The sequence below is a fragment of the Triticum dicoccoides genome, chromosome 3A (genome assembly GCF_002162155.2).
Source record: "Triticum dicoccoides isolate Atlit2015 ecotype Zavitan chromosome 3A, WEW_v2.0, whole genome shotgun sequence".
Lineage (NCBI taxonomy): Eukaryota > Viridiplantae > Streptophyta > Magnoliopsida > Poales > Poaceae > Triticum > Triticum dicoccoides.
In genome coordinates this window covers 224,304,379-224,332,209 of record NC_041384.1, presented here as the reverse complement: position 1 = coordinate 224,332,209, position 27,831 = coordinate 224,304,379, and positions in this window count along the sequence as shown.

Genomic DNA, 27,831 nt, shown 5'->3' with positions numbered 1-27,831 from the left:
ACATAATTAACAAATTAACGAGTTATTGCTCAAAATAAAAATGAGCGCGTTATTATTACATTGGTCCTTAAAATCTTTGCAAGCTTTTGCATGCAGTCATAAGGATTTTCCTTGCCTGTGAGTCAAAAACAACCAGGATTTTCCTTGCTAACTTCTGTTAAACATTTACTTTTATAAGTTAATAACGCGTGGGATGTTTTCATAATGTATATATAAGTCTCTATAAAATATACGATAATAGTAATAATATAAATATATATAATGTGGTTAAAAAATACATTGGGCTGCCGATCTTTAAGAAAAAGCCCATAGGCCGGTATGGACCTCAAAAAATAAGTTGAAACCATTGTCACCCATATGTCGTGGGCTATGCATGTTAAAATACAAAACCTAGGCCTAGTTGATACTTGTTCGCCCGCTAGAAAAAAATGATATCAGATCCCCGAGCGAACTGGATTATAGAGGGGGGCGGCGGCACGACTGAAGAAGCACATTAGGAGATTTTTTTTCTTGAGTGGATGGCTCTCGATGGCGTCTTTTACTTGCCTCTGAACCATACAACTTGTATTTTTTGCCTCCCACTCCGTGGTGGACTAGCAGCCCATATTCTGGGCGGGCCAACCTACAGAAACCAGCACTTGATTTTTCATCAAGCCCCAAAAACAATGCAGTACTATGTTTGTTTTGAGGCCGAAAACATTACGGCAGGGGTTTAGCGGGGGAGGAGGCAAGACAGAGCAAAAAGATTAAAAAGAGCTGATGCGCCATTGCTACCCTAACAAAGTAGGTGCAATTCTTCTCGGGAAGAAGGTGTGTCGTTGATGCCCACACGTCACATACCCCACAGTAGGCATAATAACAAGTTCACACACAAGCACAACAGAAAAGGTAAACATTCGTATCAAACTCAGGTTCACAGGACATGTTCATATTCATAGCCAACATTCACTATCAACAACTCAAAAGATTCATATATACACAAGTTCAACATGTCTATGGATCCAAATGATTGATAGATCACACAACAACATCATAGATAATTCACAAAAAGATTCAGATATACACATGTTCATTATGTTTATGCATCCAAATGATTAAGATCACAGCCAATATGATCCATGGACGAACTTTAATTACCTAGGGTACAAACTGGTAGATGGTGTTCAGTCGGAGGTACTTCTTGCTAAAATTAATGCTTGTACGACTAAACTTTCGAGTACAAAAGAGGCAGCACATACAATCTGAACTTTGCTTGTAGGTTTATCCTCAAATAGTGGCCTCGTGCCGAGGGAGGTTTGAGCAACTTGGCCACTACTTTCATCCAACTAGTTTACTGGATCATCTTGGTCCTGTAGCTCGCCAAAATTCTACATTGCAAACTGGTAAATGGTGTTCAGTCGGAGGTACTTCTTGCTAAAATTAATGCTTCTACGAGTAAACTTTCAAGTACATAAGAGGCAGCACAGACAATCTGAACTTTGCTTGTAGGTTTATCCTCAAATAGTGGCCTCGTGCCGAGGGAGGTTTGAGCAACTTGGCCACTACTTTCATCCAACTAGTTTACTGGCTCATCTTGGTCTTGTATCTCGCCAAAATTCTACATTATAGACGAGAAAGGAGGCGGTTGAGAAAATGAACCACCCAAGTTTTTTGTGCAGTTCAATTGAAATGGAGCATCCCTGGCGTGCAGATTGATTAAGTGCCAGATGAATATACGCGTCAACCAACTTTTCTGGAATCTTCAGACTCCATGCCATACAGTTCGCTACCATATGTGCAGATAACCAAAAGGCACAAGTTGGGACCAAAGACTGGACTGCGTTTTTCTGGGCTATGCACCAAGCAATATTTTTGGCGTTCACTCTCCTAAGTTTGACAATGGTTGACGCTGGTTGATACTCGAATGAATATAGGAACTTCTTCTTGTCAACATCGATGCTTGTCTGAGTGAACTTTGGAGTACATAGCAGCAGCATAAGTACCTGTCCATCTGATCTTTTTGTGTAGTTCTACTGAAATCACCCGATGTAATGATTTTCCTGCGAGTTTAGGCTCCAAGTTACTCCTTTATGAAATCGGCAAACAGTAGCACAATACCAAATTACCAATACATATGACAAGAACAATAACCAGGATAAAGACCAGTACCAACCTGTGTGAGGTAGCATATCAATTACTATTTCCTTTGTTTGGAAGCCGAGATAAGCCAAGCGAGTGACAACAAAGGAAGAATGCAAGCCGAGATTAGCGACTAACAAGAAAGGAAGGAAGTTGTCGAGGCAATGAAACACCCAATGTTTTTGTGCAGTTCCACCAAAATCGAGCATCCCTGTTGGCACATATATTGAGAGGGTGAGATTACTGTAATAGTGGGACTAGTTGATGAAACATACACTAACAAATAGAAGCACCCTCATTATCTTAATGGGTAAAGTTAGCATTCCCCCCGCTCCACCACATGATTCACCTCATAGACAAACATACACACGTACATGATTCAACATAGGGTGCTACTAAAGATTTGTTTAACTCCGACAGGAAAATTAGGCAGCAATAAAGTAATGGTACTTAAGTACTCCTAATTAATTAAGTGAGATAGCAGAAGTGGAAGGGCTCCCTGGAGGATCGTCTCACATGTAAGGTAGTCGTTGCCGGAGCTCTTGAATGGCCTCGACCGATGCCTCTGGCTTCAGCAAGATCACCTTGGCACTGTTTACTCTTCTTCTTCTTCTTCCTCTTCTTGCTCTGTTTCTCAGTCTCCTCACCAGTTGGTGAAACAAAGTACATGATTGGCCTTCTATTTCAGAATTGGTTTTGTCAGCGAGGGAGTACAAGTGTACTAGTAAAAAATAGCATTATTTTCTCATGGCAGTCGCAAAATAGAGATGAACACATGCATTAAATATCATTCTTACCTAAAGGAAGGTTATGGTGCCAATATGGATGATGAGGATTGGAACACATATCTCCCTTTGTGTAGTTCCACCGAAATGAACCAACTGTTCCATTCTGACATTCCAGTTAAACAGCACAAAAGTCACTTATTTTAAGAAGAGTTTTGTGCAGTGCACCAAAAGGTCACAACAGCAACCAGGTGAAATGGATATCCCTGTTTGCACAAAAAGCTACAGAGGAAATAGTCAGAGTCTCAAACAATTACAGGCAAAAAAATTTGGCTAAACTTGTCATGTCTTATAACAGTGGCATGGCTTCATTTTTACCAGCGACATTAGATTAAGAACAGCTAAATATTTGGTATAAGGGCATGGGACAATGGGTGCACCAACAGTCCAGCACCATGTACCTAAACAGGGGCATAAAGTGGTGATTCATAGTTTGTTGCCCCGAGAAACAAACATCCAAGAAACATGTCTGGGTTGGTCCCATTTTTGTTCACTCTAGCCACCTAATCCTATGTGTGGATAACAAATCTAGTCCTGGTCATACCACGGTGTACAACGTTACCCCTATATTTCCCTTTTCGACCAAGAGACCGGTTGGATGACCAGTCTGTACTAGTTTCACCCCCTTTCCTTCCTTTTGTACCAAGTCCGATGTACTACATACTAAATTCCCCCACCCCGACTTTATTTCTTTTTTGAACCAAGTACAAGATTTGACTCCATGAAGTAGCTTTACCTTTAACAATAAAAGAAAAAAATAGGTGACGTTGGACCATCCGATCGAGAGGGGCTGAGAGGTAGAAAACGATGCACATGCAGCGATGTAGCGAGCTGGGGAAGTAGAGCTAAGGCGGTTTCAAAGGAAGATATACCTGAAGGTCATCGGGATGTGGATAGGTGGGCGGCGGGAGGCCGGATCCGCCCACACTAGGGCAAGGACGAAGGGATCGGAGGACCTCTCGCGCCGGCACTCGATAACGATGCAGCCGGCAATGGGTCTCCTACCTCGATGTCGACGACGGCCTAAACGCTGCCCCTCCTCCCCTTCACTGGCGGAGGGGGATACGTCCAGATCTGTAACCAGCGGTGAGGATAGAAAGACAGTGTTTTTTGAAGGGAGAAAGACAGTGTTACCACCCCTATCTTGTTTAGATCTAGAGAGGATGAAAGTGTGTGAATAGAGCAACCCTAGCAAGAAAGCGCAGAGGCTCTGGCCTATATATATGTAGTGGGGTAGTTTTCCTTTTTCACTCCATCAAAACAATCGTTTAAAATTGTGTACTACCTGCCAGGTCGCCGTTTTTTAGTTGTTGATTGTTTTTTGAGATAGCTACCCGCTTGTTCCAAGTGGTGTTATGGTGTGCCAGGTCGCACTTTGTATCGTTCAAGTCTGGTACAAGTCCCTCCATTAAATGAACAACCACCCCCTTGTAAAAATTATGAACAAGCCCACGGCTAAAATTATCGGAAACATGGGTTGCCCCAGCATGCATTATTATTTATATTTTCTACTCCCTCCGTTCCTAAATATAAGTCTTTTTTATTAGCCACACCTAAGACAAGAATATTTTTATTAGCAGTGAACCCCACATGTCATAGACACAAAAAGTGTGGCAAGATTCCCTTAGGCAAGCCAAAGTGTGTCTAACAATTTGAGCAACTCAAGTTAGGCAAGTGTGGCAAGTGTGGGAAAAATAATGTGGCAACATAAGACAAACATTGTCACAATCCAAACAGCCCGAATTTTTTGTGACATGCATGAAAATTTGGTTAGTTAAATTTATAGTCAAAATTTGGCAAGGTGCATCAAATCAACACATGCAAGTATCAAAGGGGAAGTCACGGCATGCATGCATGCGTTGTACTCCCTCTGTTTCCAAATATAAGTCTTTTTAGAGATTGCAACAAGTGACTACATATGAAGCAAAATATGTCTACATACATCCATATGTAGTAGTCCATTTGAAATGTGTAAAAGGACTTATATCGAGTGCAGTGCTTTGATGTGTCGCGTCAACTCGTACAAGACCGAGAAGTTTGATTACTACAACGCCCTCTCCCTTGCGGACTGAGCTCCGGTTTCTTAACTGCACCTGCCTTTGGCTGCATGATAGGTGGGCCAACCACCTGTTGGGCCCACCTGTCATAGACACAAATGCAGGAGCAGTAAGTCAATGAAGCTGCGTCCCTCCCTCGTGCATGAGCGTGGTGGCTGTCAGGACTAGTAGGAGCTTTCGCTACATGCTTCTTGACGGCGGTGAACTTGCGGATGGAGTTGACCATCATGTCGTCCATGCGAGAGGCAGAGCCGGCGTCGGCGAGGGCTACGATGCCGGCGGTCGCCAACACCGTCTGGAAACGCTGCATGGTGCGGGGCCGCAGGCCGACGCCTTGGATGATTTAGCACAGCCGACTGCCGCTTGCGACCATCGCCTCCATAGGTGCTTCTGGCTCCTGGTCACTTGGTCTTGGATTGGAGTGAGCGGTGTTGTGCAGAGACTAAGGAGTAGATGGACTGGAGTGGTGGGGCGCCTTTATATGAGAATCCAAACTCTGTTGCATTCACATCATGCTGGCTCTATTCTGCTTCTCCAATTAATTCCCTCTGCATGTAGAGTAATTTGAGGATGCATCATTGACCGTTCAATGTCTCGGGAACCGCTACCCTCTCCCTCCTTGGCATTCAAGCACCTATGGAGGCGAGGCGACTGGCGCTCGCGTCTATTGCGTGTCAGGAGACGTTCCCGTCGACGGCGAGGTGCCTATGGTGACTTCGTAAATTTCAAGATGGTAGTACTAGTATACTCAATACTGTGCACCATGATACGTCTCCAATGTATCTATAATTTTTTATTGCTCCATGCTATTATATTATCTATTTTTGATGTTAATGGGCTTTATTTTACACTTTTATATCATTTTTGGGACTAACCTACTAATCAGAGGCCCAGCCCAAATTGTTGTTTTTTTGCCTATTTTAGGGTTTCGAAGAAAAGGAATATCAAACGGAGTCCAAATGGAATGAAACCTTCCGGAATGTGATTTTCTCAACAAACATGATCCAGGAGACTTGGAGTGGGCGTCAATAAACAACGGAGGAAGCCACGAGGCAGGGGGAATGCCCTCCACCCTCGCAGGCCTCTTGTTGCTCCACTGACGTACTTCTTCCTCCTATATATATCCACGTACCCCCAAACATCCAGGAGCACCACAAAAACCTAATTCCACTGCCGCAACCTTCTGTACCTGAGAGATCCCATCTTGGGGCCTTTTTCGGAGCTCCACCGGAGGGGGCATCGACCATGGAGGGCCTCTACATCAACTCCATGGCCTCTCAGGTGATGTGTGAGTAGTTTACTTAAGACCTTCGGGTCCATAGTTATTAGCTAGATGGCTTATTCTCTCTCTCTTTGGATCTCAATACAAATTTCTCATCGATCTTCTTGGAGATCTATTTGATGTAATGTTCTTTTGCGGTGTGTTTGTCGAGATCTGATGAATTGTGGGTTTATGATCCAGTTTATCTATGAATAATATTTGATTCTCCTCTGAATTCTTTTATGTATGATTGGTTTATCTTTGCAAGTCTCTTTGAATTATCAGTTTGGTTTGGCCTACTAGATTGATCTTTCTTTCAATGGGAGAAGTGCTTAGCTTTGGGTTCAATCTTGCGGTGTTCGATCCCAGTGATAGAAAGGGAACCGATACGTATTGTATTGTTGCCATCAAGGATAAAAAGATGGGGTTTATACCATATTGCATGAGTTTATCCCTCTACATCATGTCATCTTCCTTAAAGCATTACTCTGTTCTTATGAACTTAATACTCTAGATGCATGCTGGATAGCGGTCGATGTGTGGAGTAATAGTAGTAGATGCAGAATCGTTTTGGTCTACTTGTCTCGGACGTGATGCCTATATACATGATCATACCTAGATATTCTCATAACTATGTTCAATTATATCAATTGTTCGACAGTAATTCGTTTACCCGTCGTAATACTTATGCTCTTGAGAGAAGCCACTAGTGAAACCTATGGCCCCCGGGTCTATCTTCCATCATTTTAATCTTCCAATACTTAGTTGTTTCTATTGCCGTTTATTTTACTTTGCATCTTTATTTCTCTTTATCATAAAAATACCAAAAATATTATCTTATCATATCTATCAGATCTCACTCTCGTAAGTGACCGTGAAGGTATTGACAACCCCTTTATCGCGTTGGTTGCAAGGTTCTTATTTGTTTGTGTAGGTGCATGGGACTCGAGCGTGATCTCCTACTGGATTGATACCTTGGTTCTCAAAAATTGAGGGAAATACTTACGCTACTTTACTGCATCACTCTTTCCTCTTCAAGGGAAAACCAACGCAGTGCTCAAGAGGTAGCAAGAAGGATTTCTGGCGCCATTGCCGGGGAGATTCACGCCAAGTCAAGTCAAGCACAAGTCAAGACATACCAAGTACCCATCACAAACTCTTATCCCTCGCATTACATTATTTGCCATTTGCCTCTCGTTTTCCTCTCCCCCACTTCACCCTTGCCGTTTTATTCGCCCTCTTTTCCTCTCTCCCTCTCTTTCCGTTCCCCTTCTCCTTTTCTATTTGCCTCTTTGCCCGTTTCTTGTTTGCTTGTGTGTTGGGCCGCTTGCTTTGTCATTATGGATAGTCCTTTATCTACTCCTTTGTCTCCCGAGAATGAAGTTCTTAATTTTAAACAAAGGGAGGGATAAAATCTAAAAGATGCTTGGTACAGAATTTGCAATGCGCAAAATAGATCTACTAGGAAGCAATCTACTTATGTTCTTCTTCGTAATTTTTATGTAGGCATCACTCCTTGGAATAGATATATTCTTGACACCATTACCGGAGGGAATTTCTTGGGTAGCCATACTTTTAATTCTTATAATGCTATGATAGATCTGTTTGGCCCACCACATCTTTTGGTTAATGGAACTATTTTAACTTTGGAACATGTGATGCAACGGCTTGAAATTATTGAAAATAAAGTTGCCACCGTATAGTTAATTTAAAATTTGGATAGAAAGATCCATAACCAAATTACCCATTACGGATCTAAGGTAGGAGTTGCTCTTAAAAGTTTTAAAGAAAAGGGACTTATGGTTAATGAAAAGATAGATCAAGATTCCACTAGAATTGATAAAATTGAGGATATTATTACCAACCTTGGGTCTGCCTTTTCTTCCTTGAAAAACACTCCTCCTAATGCTAAAATTGCCAAATTGAAGTATGTTCCTAAAAATAAGGGTGAAACTTCTAGTAAGGAAAATGTGGACCTCAAATCCATAAGTGTTCACCCCAACTTTCTCACTATCCTTAAGGAACCTTTTGCTACAAATGGTTTTCGTGATTTCGTACCTAGGAGTTTGATAATTAATAAAAAGAAAGAAACTCCTAAGGGTTATAGGTGTCTTATTGAAGAATTACCTACCAAAGATAGCAACACCTAGATCTATCTTCGCTTTTATGCCTAGCTAGGTGCGTTAAACGGTAGCGCTTGTTGGGAGGCAACCCAATTTTATTTTTATTCCTTGCTTTTTGCTCCTGTTTAGTAATAAATAATTTATCTAGCCTCTGTTTTGGTTGTGTTTTTTGTGTTTAATTAGTGTTTGTGCCAAGTAGAACCGTTGGGAAGACTTGGGGAAAGTCTTTTTGATCTTGCTGTAAAAAATAGAAACTTTAGCGCTCACGAGAATTGCTGCCATTATTATTTGGAAGGTGATATTTAGTTAATTATTTTGGCATATGATTAATAGATAAATTCCTCACGTCCAGAAATTTATTTTAGAATTTTTGGGGTTCCAGCAGTTGCGTTAGCTACAGATTACTACAGACTGTTCTGTTTTTGACAGATTCTGCTTTTCTTGTGTTGTTTGCTTATTTTGATGAATCTATGGCTAGTAAAAGAGTTTATAAACCATAGAGAAGTTGGAATACAGTAGTTTTAACACAAATATAAATCAATAATGAGTTCATTACAGTACCTTGAAGTGGTGTTTTTTTTTATTTCGCTAACGGACCTCTCGAGATTTTCTTTTTGAGTTTTGTGTTGTGAAGTTTTCAAGTTTTGGGTAAAAATTTGATGGATTATGGAACAAGGAGTGGCAAGAGCCTAAGATTGGGGATGCCCATGGCACCCCAAGGTAAAATTCAAGGACACCAAAAAGCCTAAGCTTGGGGATGCCCCGGAAGGCATCCCCTCTTCCGTCTTCGTCTATCGGCAACTTTACTTAGAGCTATATTTTTATTCACCACATGATATGTGTTTTGCTTGGAGCGTCTTGTATGATTTGAGTCTTTGCTTTTTAGTTTACCAAATTCATCCTTGCTGTACACACCTTTTGAGAGAGACTCACATGATTTGAAATTTATTAGAATACTCTATGTGCTTCACTTATATCTTTTGAGCCATATAATTTTTGCTCTAGTGCTTCACTTATACCTTTTAGAGCACGGCGGTGGTCTTGTTTTATAGAAACTATTGTTCTCTCATGCTTCACTTATATTATTTTGAGATTCCTCTAGAACAACATGGCAATAATAAAAACTTTCATACAAGTGCATTGAATACTATGAGAAGTTTGATACTTGATAATTGTTTTGAGATATGGAGATGGTGATATCAGAGTCATGCTAGTTGAGTAGTTGTGAATTTGAGAAATACTTGTGTTAAAGTTTGTGATTCCTGTAGCATGCACGTATGGTGAACCGTTATGTGATGAAGTCGGAGCATGATTTATTTATTGATTGTCTTCCTTATAAGTGGCGGTCGGGGACGAACGATGGTATTTTCCTACCAATCTATCCCCCTAGGAGCATGCGCGTAATACTTTGTTTCGATAACTAATAGATTTTTGCAATAAGTATGTGAGTTCTTTATGACTAATGTTGAGTCCATGGATTATACGCACTCTCACCCTTCCACCATTGCTAATCTCTCTAGTATCGCACAACTTTCACCGGGTACCATAAACCCACCATATACCTTCCTCAAAACAGCCACCATACCTACCTATTATGGCATTTCCATAGCCATTCCGAGATATATTGCATGCAACTTTCCATCGTCCCATTATTATGACACGCTGCACCATTGTCATATTGCTTGCATGATCATGTAGTTGACATCGTATTTGTGGCAAAGCCACCGTTCATAATTTTCATACATGTCACTCATGCATCATTGCACATCCCGGTACACCACCGGAGGCATTCACATAGAGTCATATTTTGTTCTAAGTATCGAGTTGTAATTCTTGAGTTGTAAGTAAATAAAGTGTGATGATCATCATTATTAGAGCATTGTCCCAAGTGAGGAAAGGATGATGGAGACTATGATTCCCCCACAAGTCGGAATGAGACTCCGGACGAAAAAAAGAGAAAGGCCATAAAAAGGAGAAGGTCCAAAAAAATTGAGAGAAAAAGAGAGAAGGGACAATGCTACTATCCTTTTTCCACACTTGTGCTTCAAAGTAGCACCATGATCTTCATGATAGAGAGTCTCCTATGATATCACTTTCATATACTAGTGGGAAATTTTCATTATAGAACTTGGCTTGTATATTCCAATGATGGGCTTCCTCAAAATGCCCTAGGTCTTCGTGAGCAAGCAAGTTGGATGCACACCCACTTAGTTTATTTTGTTGAGCTTTCATACACTTATAGCTCTAGTGCATCCGTTGCATGGCAATCCCTACTCACTCACATTGATATCTATTGATGGGCATCTCCATAGCCCGTTGATACGCCTAGTTGATGTGAGACTATCTTCTCCTTTTTGTCTTCTCCACAACCACCATCCCATTCCACCATATAGTGCTATATCCATGGCTCACGCTCATGTATTGCGTGAAGATTGAATAAGTTTGAGAACATCAAAGTATGAAACAATTGCTTGGCTTGTCATCGGGGTTCTGCATGATTTAAATATTTTGTGTGGTGAAGATAGAGCATAGCCAGACTATATGATTTTGTAGGGATAACTTTCTTTGGCCATGTTATTTTGAGAAGACATAATTTCTTAGTTAGTATGCTTGAAGTATTATTATTTTTATGTCAATATTAAACTTTTATCTTGAATCTTATGGATCTGAACATTATTGCCACAATAAAGAAAAATTACATTGAGAAATATGTTAGAAAGCATTCCACATCAAAAATTCTTCTTTTATCATTTACCTACTCGAGGACGAGCAGGAATTAAGCTTGGGGATGCTTGATAGGTCTCCAACGTATCTATAATTTTTGATTGCTCCATGCTATTATATTATCTATTTGGGATGTTAATGGACTTTATTTTACACTTTTATATCATTTTTGGGACTAACCTACTAACCGGAGGCCCAGCCCAAATTGCTATTTTTTTGCCTATTTAAGGGTTTCGAAGAAAAGGAATATCAAATAGAGTCCAAATGGAATGAAACCTTCCGGAACGTGATTTTCTCAACAAAGGTGATCCAGGAGACTTGGAGTGGGTGTCAAGAAACAACGGAGGAAGCCACGAGGCAGGGGGCGCGCCTACCCCCTGGGCGCGCCCTCCACCATCGTGGGCCCCTCGTTGCTCCACTGACGTACTTCTTCCTCCTATATATATCCACGTACCCCCCAAACATCCAGGAGCACCACGAAAACCTAATTCCACCGCCGCAACCTTCTATACCCGAGAGATCCCATCTTGGGGCCTTTTCCGGAGCTCCACCGGAGGGGGCATCGATCACGGAGGGCCTCTACATCAACTCCATGGCCTCTCCGGTGATGTGTGAGTAGTTTACTTCAGACCTTCGGGTCCATAGTTATTAGCTAGATGGCTTCTACTCTCTCTTTGGGTCTCAATACAAAGTTCTCATCGATCTTCTTGGAGATCTATTCGATGTAATCTTCTTTTGTGGTGTGTTTGTCGAGATCCGATGAATTGTGGGTTTATGATCCAGTTTATCTATGAACAATATTTGATTCTCCTCTGAATTCTTTTATGTATGATTGGTTTATCTTTGCAAGTCTCTTCTAATTATCAGTTTGGTTTGGCCTACTGGATTGATCTTTCTTGCAATGGGAGAAGTGCTTAGCTTTGGGTTCAATCTTGCGGTGTTCGATCCCAGTGACAGAAAGGGAACCGATACGTATTGTATTGTTGCCATCGAGGATAAAAAGATGGGGTTTATATCATATTGCATGAGTTTATCCCTCTACATCATGTCATCTTCCTTAAAGCATTACTCTGTTCTTATGAACTTAATACTCTAGATGCATGCCGGATAGCGGTCGATGTGTGGAGTAATAGTAGTAGATGCAGAATCGTTTTGGTCTACTTGTCTCGGATGTGATGCCTATATACATGATCATACCTAGATATTCTCATAACTATGCTCAATTCTATCAATTGCTCGACAATAATTCGTTTACCCGCTGTAATACTTATGCTCTTGAGAGAAGCCATTAGTGAAATCTATGGCCCCCGGGTCTATCTTCCATCATATTAATCTTCCAATACTTAGTTGTTTCTATTGCCGTTTATTTTACTTTGCATCTTTATTTCTCTTTATCATAAAAATACCAAAAATATTATCTTATCATATCTATCATATCTCACTCTCGTAAGTGACCGTGAAGGGATCGACAACCCCTGTATCGCGTTGGTTGCGAGGTTCTTATTTGTTTGTGTAGGTGCGTGGGACTCGAGCGTGATCTCCTACTGGATCGATACCTTGGTTCTCAAAAACTGAGGGAAATACTTACGCTACTTTACTGCATCACCCTTTCCTCTTCAAGGGAAAACCAACACAATGCTCAAGAGGTAGCACACTGCGACCAAGGCCAAGAGGAAAACGAGAGAACTATGTATTTATTTACGGTGTAGATTCACTCATTTTGCTCCATATGTACTCCGTCTCGGTGTAGTCTAGTCACTTGTTGAAATCTATAGAAAGGCAAATACCCCTTTCTGGTTTACATGGCTATACTAGCTAGTAGTACTACAATAGTGGGCTCACATAGCAATTTTGTCTCATGCAAGAGCCTGGCTATATGCGTGCTCCAAGGTTCACAACTGCCACATTCTGGTTGCACTTGGCTCTTCGCCTCTTTGAGAAGACGAAGAATGATGTTACTACTACTGCTTCTACAGTATCGAATCCACTGCTGCATGTTCGAATCCACTGCTGCATGTCCGTCCACCGCGAGCGGGAGGGATAAGCAAAAGCATGTCCTTGTCTGCGAGCCACCACGCGCATGGGCGAGGGAGAAGGCGTGTAGTAGTAGTAAAATCAAGCTTCTCCTCATTGTACAAGTTGACATGACACATCATAGCAGTGGCCCCACATGGTTGCCTCTAAACTTGGCTGAAAGACCCGCAGTGTACAATACTCCATTTGTTGCAACCTCTAACATTTGCCCCACCACAAATTAAAATATATATTCCTGTCTTGACCAGATGAGCGTGCAAATAGAATCGCCAGGATGATAGGTAGGGCCAGAAGATTATTTTAACCAAAAAATATAGCATGGAGCCGGCCCCAATGATTTTAGGGCCTGTTTGGTTCCAATAAGTCACCTGACTTATAAGTTAGGTGACTTATAAGTCACGCCTGTTTGGTTGTCATCTGACTTATAAGTCACCTGACCACACCTTCTCACCTTGTTTTTTTATGTAAACGTGATGGGACCCATGCAAAAGGGGGTGACTTATAAGTTGGGGTGACTTATAAGTTGGGTCTGTTTGGCAAAATAAGTCACTTTTTTCACTTTTTGACTTATAAGTTGGTGACTTATTTGGAACCAAACAGGCCCTTAAGCTTGCAGGCACGGTACACGCTATCCTAGACTACTCTACACATGAAACTGCCACACGAGCGTCCGGGCTGCGCTTGGCTCTTTGCCTCTTCGGGAAGTCGAACAATGGCCCTGTTTGGATACTCTAACTCAGTTAGAGGTTAGAGTTAGATTCTAACCCAGAACTAACCCAGAACTAACTCTAACCAAAAAGGTGTTCAGATAGCAGGGTTAGATGGAGCACGGATACGGCGAGGCACCTTCACGGGCGGTGCGAGAGGGAGGGAGGGAGAGGACAAGAAGCTTCGAGGAAGTGAGGAGGGATCTGCCTCGGGAAGAACAAGAGAAAAAGGTGTTTTTTAGTGGTCCTGAGAAGAACTAACCCAAATAAGCACCTCTTGGGTGGGTTAGATTTTTTGGATGAGTTAGATGCATCTAACCCAAACTAACCCTCCTGTTTGGATATTTTTGGGTTAGTTGAGTCCAAACTAACCCAAACTAACTCTAACCTGTGGATTCAAACAGGGCCAATGATGGAGTACTACTGCAGTGGAGGAGTACTACAGTATGCTTCTAGCCATCTGACATCGATTGAACTGCTGCATGTCCACCACGTACGGGAGGGAGAGCTTGTAGCGAACGAAAGCTTCTCCTAGTCCTGCCAGCTACCATGCTCATGGGCGAGCGAGGGACACAGCTTCATTGACTTACTGCTCCTGCATTTGCGTCCATGATAGGTGGGCCCAACAGGTCGGTGGCCCACCTGTCATGCAACCAAAGACAGGTGCGGTTAAGGCGAGAGGGCCTTGTAGTAATCAAACTTCTCGGTCTTGTACAAGTTGACGCAACACATCAAAGCACCGCACTTGATATATTTCAAAATTTGTGTTTACCGATGCATTAATTACAACGCATGCATGCATGCCGTGACTCTCCTTTTGATACTTGCATCTGTTGATTTAATGCACCTTGAAGTAGTATGAATATGTGACGGTAAAGCTTTGTAATGCCCCAGTCCTAATAAAGCGAGAGATGGTTGTGCACGAGGAGGGCGAGATCATGCAGACGGAACAGGACCCGACGATTGAGCTCTCTATGGTCTCGATGGACCTCACCTTGCTCCACTACCCCTTGTGCCTCCGCCCCTTGAAGCCTCCAGTGTATGAGGTTTGAATACACCTCGTCCGTTCGGCTGATCGAGCAAGGTGCAGGTTTCTTGATTGATGTGTTGTTCGATTGATTTGTGCAGTGCAAGGGAGGGCACCTGGCTTGCGCGGACTGCCGCGTCGAGCGCCTCGGGAACCAGCGGCAGTGCCAGAAGTGCGAGCGCGATGGTGGCGTCGACGTGCGGAACACGATGGTGGACGCGGTCCTCTCCTTGGTGAGGGTGGAGTGCCCGCATGAAGGCTGTGGGCTCTACGTCACTTACCACAAGCTCGCCGATCACCAGAGCGTGTGTCCGCTCGCGCCCTGCAAATGCCCCATGCCCGTCTGCGGCTACGAAGGCCCGCCGCCGGTGTTCTCCCACCACATCAGCATCGTGCATCCCATGCCCGTGCACAGGATCCAGTATGGCAAGGCGCTCTAGCTGCAAGTGCCACTGTCGGAGCCACGGCTCTTGCTATTCGCGGAGGAGGACGGTCGCGTGTTTTTCTTGGTCGGCGGTGTGCTCGACATCGGCGCGCCTATCACCGTGTCGGTCGTCTGCATCAGAGCAGGGGCGTCCCCACTGCCGCACTACGTGGCCAAGTTGTGGGCGAACGGCCCGCCGGGGGAGCCCAAAGGCAGGACCGACACCGTCAAGGTGGAAATGGAGGTGACAAGAAGCAGGGATCCCGGCGACGTCGCCGTGCAGGAGCTGGCCTTCTTCACAGTTCCGCCCAAGCTGCTGGCCGGGGCTAAGCTGGTGTCCCTCCACATTCAGATTGACAAGCTCACGTCCTAAATGATTCTCCAGTGCCTTCTATTTATCTTAGTAATATGCTAATATAGGGGCTAGCTCGGTCTACCTTAGCTTAAGAGATGGTGGGTTTTGGTGGCGATGCAACAATTACCTTGACATCAGATCAGCAGTGAAAGTAATTTCGAACAGTCGAACGGATATTTTGGGTATGTTGGATATAAAGATCCTTTGGGTAAGAAGTAACAGCTTATATGCTTTTTTTCGAAACAGAACAAATTTTTTGTTGACATGCACTAATATATTCGAAACAGACGTCGGGCTGTAGCTAGAAGGGCGGTTGGGACGCGGCATCGACCCATACCGTGGTGACCCCCGATTGGGACGCACCGACTGTGGCCTCGCCGATCTCGACCGCTTCTACGCAGAACATTGTTCCCTTCCCCCAGCTGCGGGATCAGGCCGGTGATATGTCTCCAACGTATCTATAATTTTTGATTGCTCCATGCTATATTATCTACTGTTTTGGACATTATTGGGCTTTATTATCCACTTTTATATTATTTTTGGGACTAACCTATTAACCGGAGGCCCAACCCAGAATTGCTTTTTTTTTGCCTATTTTAGGGTTTCGAAGAAAAGGAATATCAAACGGAGTCCAAACGGAATGAAACCTTCGGGAACGTGATTTTCTCACCGAACATGATCCAGGAGACTTGGAACCTATGTCAAGACACAAAATAGGAGGCCACGAGGTAGGGGGGCGCGCCTACCCCCCAGGCGCGCCCTCCACCCTCTTGGGCCGCCTGTTGCTCCACCGACGTACTCCTTCCTCCTATATATACCTAGGTACCCCCAAACGATCAGATACGGAGCCAAAACCCTAATTCCACCGCCGCAACTTTCTGTATCCACGAGATTCCATCTTGGGGCCTGTTCCGGAGCTCCACCGGAGGGGGCATCGATCACGGAGGGCTTCTACATCATCACCATAGCCCCTCCGATGAAGTGTGAGTAGTTTACCTCAGACCTATGAGTCCATAGTTATTAGCTAGATGGCTTCTTCTCTCTTTTTGGATCTCAATACAATGTTCTCCCCCTCTCTTGTGGAGATCTATTCGATGTAATCTTCTTTTTGCGGTGTGTTTGTTGAGACCGATGAATTGTGGGTTTATGATCAAGTCTATCTATGAACAATATTTGAATCTTCTCTGAATTCTTTTATGTATGATTGGTTATCTTTGCAAGTCTCTTCAAATTATCAGTTTGGTTTGGCCTACTAGATTGATCTTTCTTGCAATGGGAGAAGTGCTTAGCTTTGGGTTCAATCGTGCGGTGTCCTTTCCCAGTGACAGTAGGGGCAGCAAGGCACGTATTTTATTGTTGCCATCGAGGATAACAAGATGGGGTTTTCATCATATTGCATGAGTTTATCCCTCTACATCATGTCATATTCCTTAAGGCGTTACTCTGTTTTCATTAACTTAATACTCTAGATGCATGCTGGATATCGGTCGATGAGTGGAGTAATAGTAGTAGATGCAGGCAGGAGTCGGTCTACTTGTCTCGGACGTGATGCCTATACACATGATCATGACTAGATATTCTCATAACTATGCTCAATTCTGTCAATTGCTTAACAGTAATTTGTTCACCCACCGTAGAATACTTATGCTCTTGAGAGAAGCCACTAGTGAAACCTATGGCCCCCGGGTCTATCTTCATCATATTAATCTTCCAATACTTAGTTATTTACTTTGCTTTTATTTTACTTTGCATCTTTATCATAAAAATACCAAAAATATTATCTGATCATATCTATCAGATCTCACTCCCATAAGTGTCCGTGTAGGGATTGGCAACCCCTTATCGCGTTGGTTGCGAGGATTTATTTGTTTTGTGCAGGTACGAGGGACTCGCGCGTAGCCTCCTACTGGATTGATACATTGGTTCTCAAAAACAGAGGGAAATACTTACGCTACTTTGCTGCATCATCCTTTCCTCTTTGGGGAAAAACCAACGCAGTGCTCAAGAGGTAGCAAGAAGGATTTCTGGCGCCATTGCCAGGGAGTCTATGCAAAAGTCAATATACCAAGCACCCATCACAATCCTTATCTCCCACATTACATTATGTGCCGTTTTCCTCTCCCCCACTTCACCCTTGCCATTTTATTCGCCCTCTCTCTCTCTTTATCCCCCTCTCTTTTCCGTTTGCCTCTTTTTGCCCACTTGCTCTTTGTTTGCTTGTGTGTTGGATTGCTTGCTTGTCGCGATGGCTCAAGATAACACTAAATTCTGTGACTTTACCAATACCAACAACAATGATTTTATTAGCACTCCGATTCCTCCTCTTACCGATGCTAAATCTTGTGAAATTAATGCTGCATTGCTGAATCTTGTCATGAAAGATTCGTTTTCCCGCCTTCCTAGTGAAGATGCCGCTACCCATCTAAATAGCTTCGTTGATTTATGTGATATGCAAAAGAAGAAAGATGTGGATAATGATATTGTTAAATTGAAGCTATTTCCTTTTTCGCTTAGAGATCGTGCTAAAGCTTGGTTCTCGTCTTTGCCTAAAAATAGTATTGATTCACGGAATAAGTGCAAAGATGATTTTATCTCTAAGTATTTTCCTCCCACTAAGATCATCTCCCTTAGAAATGATATTATGAATTTTAAGAAACTTGATCATGAACATGTTGCACAAGCTTGGGAGAGGATGAAATTAATGATACGTAATTGCCCTACTCATGGTTTGAATTTGTGGATGATTATACAAATTTTTTATGCCGGATTGAATTTTGCTTCTAGAAATCTTTTAGATTCGGCCGCGGGAGGCACTTTTATGGAAATCACTTTAGGAGAAGCTACTAAACTCCTAGATAATATTATGGTTAATTATTCTCAATGGCATACTGAAAGATCTACTAATAAAAAGGTGCATGCGATAGAAGAAATTAATGTTTTGAGTGCAAAGATGGATGAACTTATGAAATTATTTGCTAGTAGAAGCGTTTCTTCTGATCCTAATGATATTCCCTTGTCTACTTTTATTGAGAATAATAATGAATCTATGGATGTGATATTCGTTGGTAGGAACAATTTTGGTAACAACGCGTATAGAGAAAATTTTAATCCTAGGCCTTATCCTAGTAATCCCTCTAATAATTGTATCCTACAACAATTCTTATGGAAATTATAATAAGATACCCTCTGATTTTGAATCTAATATTAAAGAATTTATTACTTTGCAAAAGACTTTCAATGCTTTGATTCAAGAAAAATTGCTTAAGATTGATGAGTTGGCTAGGAACGTTGATAGAATTTCTCTTGATGTTGATTCTTTGAAACTTAGATCTATTCCACCTAAGCATGATATCAATGACTCTCTCAAAGCCATGAGAATTTCCATTGATGAGTGCAAAGAAAGAACCGCTAGAATGCGTGCTAAGAAAGACGTCTTTATAAGAGCGTGTTCCTCTAGTTCCTATGAAAATAAAGATGAAGATCGAAAAGTTATTGATGTGTCCCCTATTAAATCTTTGTTTTGCAATATGAATCTTAATAATGATAGGACCGAATACGATCCACCTTTACCTAGAAGGCATTCCAAGAATTCGGTGTTTTTAGATCTTGATGCTAAAATTGATGAAAGTGGGATTGAAGAAATTAAAACCCTAGATGTTGCTAAGCCCACTATTTTGGATTTCAAGGAATTTAATTATGAAAATTGCTCTTTGATTGACTGTATTTCCTTGTTACAATCCGTGCTAAATTCTCCTCATGCTTATAGTCAAAATAAAGCGTTCACTAAACATATCATTGATGCCTTGATGCAATCTTATGAAGAAAAACTTGAATTGGAAGTTTCTATCCCTAGAAAACTTTATGATGAGTGGGAACCAACTATTAAAATTAAAATTGAAGATCATGAGTTTTATGTTTTATGTGATTTGGGTGCTAGTGTTTCCACGATTCCAAAGACTTTGTGTGATTTGTTAGGTTTCCGTGATTTTGATGATTGCTCTCTAAACTTGCACCTTGCGGATTCCACTATTAAGAAACCTATGGGAAGAATTAATGATGTTCTTATTGTTGCAAATAGGAATTATGTGCCCGTAGATTTTATTGTTCTTGACATAGATTGAAATCCTTCATGTCCTATTATTCTTGGTAGACCTTTCCTTAGAACTATTGGTGCAATTATTGATATGAAGAAAGGAAATACTCCCTCCGTTCCTTGATGTAAGGTGTATAAATTTTTGAGAAAAAGGCCGAAATATAAGGTGTATTGCATTGCACCACTTGTTTGGATATATTTTTTAGGGATTTGATTACATTTCCTTATATCTAGCAAGCTCCTCTATTTCCTCATGTCAATTAGTCAGGTGTAATCTTGCCCAAAACTTGTGAAATTTTCCCTCCACACGCGTTCTTTAATTTCCGTGCCAAAAACTATACACCCTATATCTAGGAACGGAGGGAGTATTAGATTCCAATTTCCGTTAAGGAAAGGCATGGAACACTTTCCTAGAAATTAAATTAAATTACCTTATGAATCTATTATGAGAGCCACTTATGGATTGCCTATCAAAGATGGCAATAACTAGATCTATCCTTACTTTTTAATGCCTAGCTAGGGCGTTAAACGATAGCGCTTGTTGGGAGGCAACCCAATTTTATTTTTATTCCTTGCTTTTTGCTCCTGTTTAGTAATAAATAATTTATCTAGCCTCTGTTTAGGTTGTGTTTTTTGTGTTTAATTAGTGTTTGTGCCAAGTAGAACCGTTGGGAAGACTTGGGGAAAGTCTTGATATCTTGCTGTAAAAAACAGAAACTTTAGCGCTCACGAGAACTGCTGCCATTTTTGTTTGGAAAGTGCTATTTAGTTAATTATTTTTGCAGATGATTAATAGATAAATTCCTCACGTCCATAAATTTATTTTAGAATTTTTGGGATTCAGATCTTGCGGTAGCTACAGATTACTACAGACTGTTCTGTTTTTGACAGATTCTATTTTGTGTGTGTTGTTTGCTTATTTTGATGAATCTATGGCTAGTAAAATAGTTTATAAACCATAGAGAAGTTGGAATACAGTAGGTTTAACATAAATATAAATAAAGAATGAGTTCATTACAGTATGTTGAAGTGGTCTTTTGTTTTCTTTCGCTAACGGAGCTCACGAGATTTTCTACTTTGAGTTTTGTGTTGTGAAGTTTTCAAGTTTTGGGTAAAGATTTGATGGATTATAGAACAAGGAGTGTCAAGAGCCTAAGCTTGGGGATGACCATGGCACCCCCAAGATAATATAAGGACACCTAAAAGCCAAAGCTTGGGGATGCCCCGGAAGGCATCCCCTCTTTTCGTCTACTTCTATCGGTAACTTTACTCGAAGCTATATTTTTATTCACCACATGATATGTGTTTTGCTTGGAGCATCTTGTATGATTTGAGTCTTTGCTCTTTAGTTTACCACAATCATCCTTGCTGTACAAACCTTTTGAGAGAGCCATACATGATTTGTAATTTGTTAGAATACTCTATGTGCTTCGCTTATATCATTTGAGTTATATAGTTTTGCTCTAGTACTTCACTTATATCTTTTAGAGCACGGTGGTGGATTTGTTTTATAGAAACTGTTGATCTCTCATGCTTCAATTAGATTATTTTGAGAGTCTTAAATATCATGGTAATTTGCTTAAATAATCCTAATATGCTAGGTGTTCAAGATTTTTTTTTTCTTATGAGTGTTTTGAATACTAAGAGAAGTTTGATGCTTGATGATTGTTTTGAGATATGGAGGTAATAATATAAAAGTTGTGCTAGTTGAGTAGTTGTGAATTTGAGAAATTCTTGTGTTGAAGTTTGCAAGTCCCGTAGCATGTACGTATGGTAAACGTTGTGTAACAAATTTGAAACATGAGGTGTTATTTGATTGTCTTCCTTATGAGTGGCGGTCGGGGACGAGCGATGGTCTTTTCCTACCAATCTATCCCCCTAGGAGCATGTGTATAGTGCTTTGGTTTTTGATGACTTGTAGATTTTTGCAATAAGTATGTGAGTTCTTTATGACTAATGTTGAGTCCATGGATTATACACACTCTCACCCTTCCATCATTGCTAGCCTCTTCGGTACCGTGCATTGCCCTTTCTCACATTGAGAGTTGGTGCAAACTTCGCCGGTGCATCCAAACCCCGTGATATGATACGCTCTTTCAGACATAAACCTCCTTATATCTTCCTCAAAACAGCCACCATACCTACCTATTATGGCATTTCCATAGCCATTCCGAGATATATTGACATGCAACTTTCCACCATTCCGTTCATCATGACACATTCATCATTGTCATATTGCTTAGCATGATCATGTAGTTGACATAGTATTTGTGGCAAAGCCACCGTTCATAATTCTTTCATACATGTCACTCTTGGTTCATTGCATATCCCAGTACACCGCCAGAGGCATTCATATAGATTCATATCTTGTTCTAAGTATCGAGTTGTAATCATTGAGTTGTAAATAAATAGAAGTGTGATGATCATCATTCATAGAGCATTATCCCAACTAAAAAATATAAAGAAGGGACAATGCTACTATCCTTTTTCCACACTTGTGCTTCAAAGTAGCACCATAATCTTCATGATAGAGAGTCTTTTGTCTTGTCACTTTCATATACTAGTGGGAATTTTTCATTATAGAACTTGGCTTGTATATTCCAACAATGGGCCTCCTCAAGTGTCCTAGGTCTTCGTGAGCAATCAAGTTGGATGCAAACCCACTTAGTTTCTTTTGTTGAGCTTTCATACATTTATAGCTCTAGTGCATCCGTTGCATGGCAATCCCTACTCCTTGCATTAACATCAATCGATGGGCATCTCCATAGCCCGTTGATTAGCCTCGTTGATGTGAGACTATCTCCTTTTTTGTCTTCTCCACATAACCCCCATCATCATATTCTATTCCACCCATAGTTCTATATCCATGGCTCGCGCTCATGTATTGCATGAAAGTTTATAGGTTTGAGATTACTAAAGTATGAAACAATTGCTTGGCTTGTTATCAAGGTTGTGCATGATCAGAGCATTCTTGTGTGACGAAAATGGAGCATGACTAAACTATATGATTTTGAAGGGATGAACTTTCTTTGGCCATGTTATTTTGAGAGGACATAATTGCTTACTTAGTATTCTTGAAGTATTATTATTTTTATGTCAATATGAACTTTTATCTTGAATCTTTCAGATCTGAATATTCATACCACAATTAAGAAGAATTACATTAAAATTATGCCAAGTAGCACTCTGCATCAAAAATTCAGTTTTTATCATTTACCTACGCGAGGACGAGCATGAATTAAGCTTGGGGATGCTTGATACGTCTCCAACGTATCTATAATTTTTGATTGCTCCATGCTATATTATCTACTGTTTTGGACATTATTGGGCTTTATTATCCACTTTTATATTATTTTTGGGACTAACCTATTAACCGGAGGCCCAGCTCAGAATTGCTGTTTTTTTGCCTATTTTAGGGTTTCGAAGAAAAGGAATATCAAACGGAATGAAACCTTCGGGAACGTGATTTTCTCACCGAACATGATCCAGGAGACTTGGACCCTACGTCAAGACACAAAAGAGGAGGCCACGAGGTAGGGGGCGCGCCTACCCCCCCAGGCGCGCCCTCCACCCTCGTGGGCCCGCTGTTGCTCCACCGATGTACTCCTTCCTCCTATATATACCTACGTACCCCCAAACGATCAGATACGGAACCAAAACCCGAATTCCATCGCCACAACTTTCTGTATCCACGAGATCCCATCTTGGGGCCTGTTCCGGAGCTCCGTCGGAGGGGGCATGGATCACAGAGGGCTTCTACATCATCACCATAGCCCCTCCGATGAAGTGTGAGTAGTTTACCTCAGACCTATGGGTCCATAGTTATTAGCTAGATGTATTCTTCTCTCTTTTTGGATCTCAATACAATGTTCTCCCCCTCTCTTGTGGAGATCTACTCGATGTAGTCTTCTTTTTACGGTGTGTTTGTTGAGGTCGATGAATTGTGGGTTTATGATCAAGTCTATCTATGAACAATATTTGAATCTTCTCTGAATTCTTTTATGTATGATTGGTTATCTTTGCAAGTCTCTTCAAATTATCGGTTTGGTTTGGCCTACTAGATTGATCTTTCTTGCAATGAGAGAAGTGCTTAGCTTTGGGTTCAATCTTGCGGTGTCCTTTCCCAGTGACAGTAGGGGCAACACGACACGTATTGTATTGTTGCCATCGAGGATAACAAGATGGGGTTTCATTATATTGCATGGGTTTATCCCTCTACATCATGTCATCTTGCTTAAGGCGTTACTCTGTTTTCATTAACTTAATACTCTAGAAGCATGCTGGATAGCGGTGATGAGTGGAGTAATAGTAGTAGATGCAGGCAAGAGTCGGTCTACATGTCTCGGATGTGATGCCTATATACATTATCATGCCTAGATATTCTCATAACTATGCTCAATTCTGTCAATTGCTCAACAGTAATTTGTTCACTCACCGTAGAATACTTATGCTCTTGAGAGAAGCCACTGGTGAAACCTATGGCCCCCGGGTCTATCTTCATCATATTAATCTTCCAATACTTAGTTATTTACTTTGCTTTTATTTTAATTTGCATCTTAATCATAAAAATACCAAAAATATTATCTTATCATATCTATCAGATCTCACTCTCGTAAGTGGCCGTGTAGGGATTGACAACCCCTTATCGCGTTGGTTGCGAGTATTTATTTGTTTTGTGCAGGTACGAGGGACTCGCGCGTAGCCTCCTACTGGCGTTCTATGCTTGTGAAGAGAGCAACCCAAGCAAGAAGGCTTGTAGCTTAGGCTCCTGCTAGTGTATATATAGTGGTTTTCTTTTTCTCTCCATATCAACCATTTTATATTGCATGCGTGTCATTGAAGAGTGAAATGATGGTTGCTTCTTCCGACTAACTTACTGTGTGATTTGACGGCTCCTTTAGTGGCCCCTACATGTACTCCCCCTACGTGTATGCAACAGTCACACATACATGTGGACGCAAAAACGCGCGTGACGCCCTAATGCATGCATGTACAAGCACATGATGGAACACACACGGTCATGCTCAAGTTCTCACTACACGTGCATGCACACACATACTCAGCCAGGGTGAGTTAGTGACCGTATAAACACCGGAAAATGTATATATTGAGCGTAATGAGCGTATTATGAAGTCCACTAACCGTATTTTACATATATACAGTGATAGACAGTGTATTTATCTCGTTTGAAATTAAGCCATATTAACCAGAGAGGAGGCAGTATGGACTAGCATTAATTTGCTGTGGCCCGTCAACTTGCCGAACGAGGAGAAGCTTGCGCGCGGTGGCTCGCAAGACAAGGAGAAACTTTTGACTAATGCAAGCCGTCCTTCGCTCAGGCGGTGGACGTGCGACAGTTAATTCGGTGTCAGATTGCCAGAAGCATACACTATACTAGTAGTACTATTATTGTTGCACTTCCCGAAGAGGCGAATAGCCAAGCGCAAAGTTTACTAGTACTAGTACTACTACTATAGTCTATAGAGGTAGTACTAGGAACCGGATGGAGGAGCATCTGCACTCTTATTATATTTTTAAAATGTGATAAAGCAATCTTCAACACATTTGGTTCTCTTCGAGGGTTCTCGCATGTGATAATGGAAGTTGATTGCATGGAACATTCGCCACAATTCTCGCTTAATTTTGGCTCATATCCTGTTACAAATAGGAGCGCTCGGTAATATTTCCTCTTTTTTTGTTATTCAGCATGTAAACAGGTCAGCAAACCTTGCGGCGCATCTTTGTGCGAACCGTGCTTGCTGCACTTTGAATGTGGCCGAGAGCTAGCTTGATGAAACACCTCGCTTCCTACTTCTTTTTTGTGGGGTACCTCGCTTCCTAGTGACTAGTGTCTTGGATGATCATCCTAAGAATGCTTATATATGAATAAAGCTCTCTCATTTACCCGCAAAAAAGATTAAGTCATATTAACCGGAAAGGAGGGAGTATGGACTAGCACTACTTGTTGGTGTGTCCCGTCAACTCGCAGAACGAGGAGAAGCTTGCAGGACAAGGTGGAGCTCGCTTACGCCTTTTTACTAATGCAATGTACCCTCGCCCAGGCGGTGGACATGCATCAGTTCATTCGGTGTCAGATTGCCAGAGGCATACACTATAGTACCGAACATGCGGAGTACCATCATTGTTCGACTTCACAAAGAGGCGAAGAGCCAAGCGCAAGGTTTTGTAGTACGAGTAGTACTACTACTAGAACCGCATGGTGGAGCCTCTGTACTCTTATTTTTTTAATCTCTGATAAAGTACACATTTATTTTGGAGAAGGGCGGAAAACGGCAGCCCAACATGTAATGATGATATCGATCAACCATGCTCGAATATATCTTGGCATCCGTGCGAGCCCGTCTGTGTGTTCTCGCTCCTCATCTCTCTCAAGGAACGGCGGGTTGGCCATTTTGCCGTCAATTGCGATCGGTTTGTTCAGACTCCGGTCCCACATGTCAGTGATATGCCAAGAGGAAGTGCGTTGACCGACTGGCCATACGCGTACTTGGTTTTGCACCTTCATACTACTCCTCCCTCTATCACAGTTTACAGGGCGCGCTTCATTATGATGCATTTCTCTCAATGCATTTCCACCACCAGAGAGACTTTAGACGCATTTGGTTTAATGCTCAATTAATTAGGGTGTGGTAACCACAATTTTCTCTCGATGTAGTACTACGGAGTGGAGTACGTGCATGCATGTGTGTACCCGGGGTGGATGCACTGCATGCATGTGTGTACACATTATTTCTTCTAGTAATAGACGACGTGCTCTAACTACCAATGCTATTTTTCAGGCCGATCGCTAGTCGCCTTGGTCCTAGAGATTTTCTCTTTTTCTGAAGTGCGCTCTATAAACAGTGACAGATAGAGTAGTATGAGCGGATTCAAAGAAGAGCATATTGATGGTCGCTTCTTCCGAGCAACTTACAGTAGGAAAGGTGGGGCTTATGATTTGACTGCTCATTACTCACTATTAATGCGGCGCAACGACCGGTCAGAGTCTCCCATGCGGCTGTGCACTACCCCCTCGGTTCTTAAATATACTCCGAAGTATTTGTCTTTCTAGAGATTTCAACGAGTGACTACTCAAATATTTGTCTTTTTAGAGATTCAAATGGACTATTACATACGGATTTATATAGAAATATTTTAGAGTGTAGATTCACTCATTTTGCTCCATATGTAGTCACTTGTTGAAATCTCTAGAAAGACAAATATTTAGGAACGGAGGGAGTACACATACGAAGAAAAATGAGTGAATCTACACTCTAAAATATGCCCATTTGAAATTTGTAAAAAGACAAATATTGTTGATGACATTTGCGACGACAAAAAGTACCATATTCCTTGTCCTAAGGGAAGATAACAACACGGTTGTGTTTGTCTAAAACGGTGTGAGGACGAGATTGCAATATGGAAAGTACGCCGGACGAGCTACGTTTTGTGCAAAGAACTATGGAAGATCCACATGAAGCGACGTGGGAAGACGGGCAGTGGAGCAAAGCCGGAGGGGATACCTGGAGATCGTTGGGATGTAACTAGGTGAGCGGCGATGGGTGGAATTTGCCCATACCGCGACATCGAGCAGGTGGCGTAGGCCCTACCGCGCCAGAGGTTGGTCAGAGAGAACGGCGTGTACCGTAGATCGGGACGTGCTGCCTCGACGCCGTCGAATGGAGAAACGATGCACGTCCTCCCTTTACGACGGCGGACAGGATGCGGTCGGATCAGTGACCAACGGTGAGAGAGAGAGAGGCCACCGCAGCATTGTGTGAGATACTCTGAATATAGACAAACCAGGCAGGGAGGCTCCATTGTATATAGTGCAGCGGACTACCTTTTGCTCCATAAAAATCGTTTTATATTCTGTGTACGTGCCATTGAGCGATATAACTTTATTTGAAAATAACGCGCCAATGCATCAAGTCGAACTTTGTTTCATGCACGTGTGGTACATGACCTCCGTAGGTAAACAACCTCTACACGTGTTCAAATTAGCACGTGGGCTGCCATTTCGTACAGAAATGAGCTCCACCGTGTACCCGCGCGAGTACGTGTGCACGGTGCACCTATTCTCTTCTTGTATATGTACACCACCTACGTGGGGTTGTGTGAGA